Below are 6,000 nucleotides of genomic sequence, written 5' to 3'. Positions count from 1 at the left end.
ATAAGAAAACTGCTATCGGTGGATGTCTTCTGCTTCTACAATCATGGGCGTGGTTCCGCATGCCTTTCTTATGCCCGATCGTGAATGAACCATACGTATTCCCCTTATTGTTGAGGTAATTTTTGAACTAAATTTTGATTTAAATATTTTCAATTAAATAGGGTGATATTTAGTTTATATTATATTTCATAGGTGGTCGATGAAAAGAAAGGACCATAAAAGTATACCTACTAGGTTAGAGGAAATTCGTTTACTTATTGATACGAAAGCTGGGTCTGAGGTATGTTTTTAAATTTGTTTAATTATTAATATTTTAATTTAAAATGTTAGATATAATTAGAATATTTTATTTATTTGAATTGTATATTTATATTTCAGTTTCAGTGGATACCTTATGCGAGCGATGAAGTGAAAGCTTGCATCCCACCCCACCTTAGTGGGTCATTAGAGGTATGGATATCGGTTATACCTCTTATATGTTATGCTATTATTGAGTGGCATCCAGTTGATCGCGTGCTCCGTCAGTATGGTTGTACGCAATATTCCTGGAGCTCATAGGAATTTAGACGACGTGCATAACATAGATAGACGAGGAAAGAAAGATGTTAACTGGGTGGTGAGACACAGAGATTGGATTGCGCTTTGGGAGAACCGATATACATTGTTGGCCCCTCGACAATATTACGCTGAAACTGGTCATATGGTTACGGATAACTATATGGACTGGTTTAATGAAAATGGGAAGCCGTTTCTACTTTCGGCGGAAGCACGAGGGGTTAACATTCCTAGGCACCGAGAAAGACGTCAACCGTCTCAATATCATCCCCCGACGCGTGGACGGAGAGAAGGCGCTACCGGTTCTGCATCAGTCCCACCACAACATCCTTATTCGTCGATGCCGCAGGGGTACATGCCCAGCCCTCCACTTCATATGCCAAGCCCACCAGTTTATGCCATGCCATCTCCAAGGTTACATTCCGAGCCCGCAGGGTTACATTCCTAGCCCGCCAGGTTACATGCCTAGCCCGCCAGGTTACATGCCTAGCCGCAGGGTTTTATACCATATGGAGGTGCATATACGACTATGTTTAATGATCCAGCATATGGTTCATATGCATCTTATTTGGCTGGTGGTGCTTCTCCGCAGACACCTCAATCTCCATCTGGATCACATACATCGATGCCAATGTTTCCACAGTTTTCACAGTTCCCGGGAGCGGTGGGATTGTTACTAGCACTCCTCCAGGGTCGTTATTTTATACAGGCCCTTCAGCCCCTTCAGCGTCATCTACACCAAATGAAGAAAATGCTGCTGATGATGATAGTGAAGATGAGGAGACTGAAGAACAAGTTCCACGAAGAAATCCTCCACGAAATAGACAACCACCGCCATGTGGAACTCATTCGAGAAGACGACATCGGTGATCCAGTTATATTTAATGTTATTTAAATAATTATATTTCAGAATTTTATGTAATTTGGTTATGTTATTTAAATGTTTCATGGTTGTTACATACATATTTTTTAATGTTATTTTTTATTCACATTTAACATTAAATGTTTGATAAATGTTTTTAAAATACAAATTATATTATTCGAAATTTAAAATAAAAATAAAAATAATATTATTCAAATTTAAATTTAAAATATAAATTATAGTATTCAAAATTAACATTAAATTTCAACTTAATATTCCAATGTATTCGAAATTAAAAGTATATTCCAATTATAGTACACAATACTTAAATTAAATTAAATTTATCCATACATATGATTTTATCATTAACATATATAAAACGTATACTTTATCAATTTATCCATACGGAATTATCTAATTTATTCAAACTTCACATAACGTTTTAATTTAAGTTATTCTTAACTTGCTGAACTTTCAAAAGAAGTTAAATTTTGGTTATAATTTACCTGATTTACTGATATATCTAGTGTCCTCGAGGGACATGAGGGACATAATAGGGCAATGATAACATATTCTCTGACGAAATAATGGAAGGCGCGCCCCGGGAACGCGCCTTCATATGAATAGTGAAATAATAGGTACTGATATATCTAGTGTCCCAGGGACATGTGTGACATAATAGGGCAATGATAACATATCTCTGACGAAATAATGGAAGGCGCCCCCCGGGAACGCCTTCATATGAATAGTGAAATAATAGGTACTGATATATCTAGTGTCCCCGAGGGACATGAGTGACATAATAGGGCAATGATAACATATTCTCTGATGAAATAATGGAAGGCACGCCCCCGGGAACGCGCCTTCATGTGAATAGTGAAATAATAGGTACTGATATATCTAGTGTCCCGAGGGACATGTGTGACATAATAGGGCAATGAACTATTCTCGACGAAATAATGGAAGGCCCCCCGGGAACGCGCCTTCATATGATAGTGAAATATAGGTCTGATATCTAGTGTCCCCGGGACATGAGTGACATAATAGGGCAATGATAACATATTCTCTGACGAATAATGGAAGGCGCGCCCCCGGGAACAGCCTTCATGTGAATAGTGAAATAATAGGTACTGATATATCTAGTGTCCGAGGACATGAGTGACATAATAGGGCAATAAAACATATTCTCTGACGAAATAATGAAGGCGCCCCCGGGAACGCGCCTTCATGTGAATAGTACTCCGATTATAGACTATTATATGCAACTATTATAAACTTTCAAAACAAACTTCAGTTCACAATCTTTCAAATTCTCAATTCCAAACTCTAAATTCTCAAATTCTCTGAAATGAGTCGTCTTTCTGCTGTTGTTTGTATGATGGAGAATTAAGGAAGCTGAAGAGGGGGTTGTTTTTGAGTCAGATATTATATCCCCTTAACCTTGAAGAGAACATCACAATGAGGGTTAATCACAAAAATTCGTTAAAGATTCGTGTAGCAGGCCAGAGACTATCTCACTTCAGTACAGATTTCCTACTGAACTTTTTCCGCTCACGTATACATCATTTCAGCTTTCAAACGATGATGATGTTTCTATGATGGTTGATGCTCATATGGGAGTTAGCCCGACACAACTGATCTGTAATGATTTCACATCATTAATGGCGGATCCAACGCCATATACCATGCATCAAGTTCAATAGGAAGGCATTCATCTGCAACTGCTTATGATCTCAACCCACGTGGCTTCACCAATAATCCATGGCAACATCTCTTCTACTTCAAGGGGCAGACATTCATCTGCCAATGTTTTCGACTTACATATGGAAATACCAACGAGACGACAGTCTATTCACATCCCACATGATACAATGACCTCAAGTTCAAGGGGAGGACACGCAAGCGGGAACTTATTTGACCTCAACATTGGATTATCGGAGGAACCCTCATCTATACCAGAAGAACCTCTTCGGGAGCCAGGTGCAGATGGTGCTGAAACGGGATTATTCGTTGAACCTGACTCACCACAGTTTAACGTACATTCTGATGATGACGAGGATGACGTTCTGATAAATACAACACCAGCCGAACTTCCTGCACATATGTATGAGGCTGATTATGATGCAATGTATGAGCCTGAATTTCCAGATCTTCCTGATGTTGGAAACTATGGACTTCAATCATCAGTCAATGACGGTAATTTACATATTGGAATGGAGTTCGCATCGAAGGAGGAAGCAATGATGGCAATAAAGAGTTAAAATATTCGTAACTCAGTTCAGTCCCGAGTTGATCGATCTAACACGGAGAAATATGTCTGCTACTGCGTCCAACGTGACAACGGATGTCAATGGATGTATGAGCCTGAATTCCAGATCTTCCTGATGTTGGAAACTATGGACTTCAATCATCAGTCAATGACGGTAATTACATATTGGAATGGAGTTCGCATCGAAGGAGGAAGCAATGATGGCAATAAAGAGTTAAAATATTCGTAACTCAGTTCAGTCCCGAGTGATCGATCTAACACGGAGAAATATGTCTGCTACTGCGTCCAACGTGACAACGGATGTCAAGGATGGTCCGTGTATCAAAGAGGAAGGAAGAAAACTTATGGAACTAACCAGATACAACGGTCCTCATACATGTTGTGCAAACAGGTATAACCAGATCATCCCAACTTGGACAACATTTGTCAAGCAATCATGCCCATTGTGAAGCAAAGCTCTCTATAGCTGTTGCAGTGTTGATTTCTGCTATCAGTCACAATATGGGTACACTGTCTCATATAAAAAAGCGTGGTTGGAAAAACAGAATGCCATTTGCAAACTTCATGGCGAATGGGATTCCTCTTACAACGAGCCCAGTGGTTTCATGTTATGCAAAGACTTAATCCTGGGACAATTGTTGAGTTCGAAACTCACATCATTACGTGAATGATCGAATGGTTCGCGATCGCTGCCAATTTTACCGAGTCTTTGGACTTACCCTCAGTGTATTAATGCAGTCAAGTACTGTAAACCAATTGTCCAAATTGATGGTACTTTCTTGTATGGGAAATACAAGCAAGTTTTATTATTGGTTGTGGTCCAAGATGGAAATCGCAATATTCTTCCTGTTGCGTTTTCCCTCGTTCAAGGAGAAGACACCGAGTCTTGGGCTTTTTTCCTTAAAAATTTACGTTTACATGTTGTCACCAGGGAACGACTATGCATTATTTCAGACGAGGAGCCGGGATAAAAGCAGCATGGACTCTTTGGGTACAATGTATAGACCTCCACATGTTCAACATCGTTATTGTGTCCGTCATATTGCTGCAAACTATTACGGAAATACAAGAACGATGAACGTCAGTTAGTCGTGCGGACGGTATGTTACTTTTTCCCAATTTTTCTAATTTCTTATTATTATTATACTTCATATTAACTATTACATATTCCTAATGGCTTAGGTTACGAACTCTTACCTCAAAGGTTTGGTCGATGCTACAGAGCTGTTTGGCAAAAATAAGAAGGGGTGCGAGTACATATGGACATCAGCAAAGAAATGTGGACAAATGCATATGACGGGGGGTATCGCTATGGTCATATGACAACAAACTTGGCTGAAGCAAAATTCAACCTTAAAGGGGCGCGTCATTTACCAGTCACGGCGTTGGTTAAAATGACTTATTTTCGTTTGGGTCAACTCTTTGCAAAGCTCGGTGGACAAGCTCTTACTTGGATGCAAAATGGACATATTTACCACCCAAGACTAGTAGTTGATTTACAGAAAAAAGTGGCTGCATCAAATGGGATGTTAGTTACAAATTTTTCTCGCACCCGTGAATTGTTTCGTGTAACCGAAATGCCACGTCCGCTGCAAGGGATTGAAGCTATCTCTTTCAGAGTTAATCTGCAAGAGATGTGGTGCGATTGTGGTTTCTTTCAAGCACTCAAATATCCATGCTCTCATGTCATTGCTGCTTGCTCACATTCGCATTTGGACTACAAAAATTATGTTGATCCCGTATACCAACTTTCACAAGTATTCAAGGTATATGAATTTGAGTTTCCGCCCATAGGAAACGAAAGAGACCCAAATGAGATTCAAACTTGGCTTACAATTGTACCAGATCCATTGCTATTGAGGGACTCAGGTCATCCAAAATCTACTAGAATACATTGTGATATGGATATTCGGGAGAAGTCAACAGAACAAAAACGATGTGGGCATTGTAGAAACATCGGGCACAATAGAAAAAAATGTCCAACTCTGTTATCATCATATAACCGTTAACTCTTATGTAATTAATATTGTATTTAAATGAATGTTTTTGTTTCTAATAATTTAATGTTATTGCATTTATATAATTTGTCAATGTATGTACACCTAAATAATTTTTTTTAACTTTTAATACATAAATATATTTAATATATTTATTTAATATAATAATTAATATTAGTTTAATTTTTTTAAAATATAATAATAATTCCACCTTCTAAGTAGAGAAAATATTAAATTAAACAAATTAAAAGTTATTAAAAAATTTATGTATACAATGACACATTTCATGTTCTGATTGGATGATTAAATTTATTAAA

Source organism: Hibiscus syriacus, unplaced genomic scaffold (genome assembly GCF_006381635.1).
Source record: "Hibiscus syriacus cultivar Baekdansim isolate YM2019G1 unplaced genomic scaffold, ASM638163v2 tig00112285_pilon, whole genome shotgun sequence".
NCBI classification, from domain to species: Eukaryota; Viridiplantae; Streptophyta; class Magnoliopsida; order Malvales; family Malvaceae; genus Hibiscus; species Hibiscus syriacus.
The sequence above is the reverse complement of the archived record's forward strand: the minus strand, read 5'-3'. Positions refer to the sequence as shown.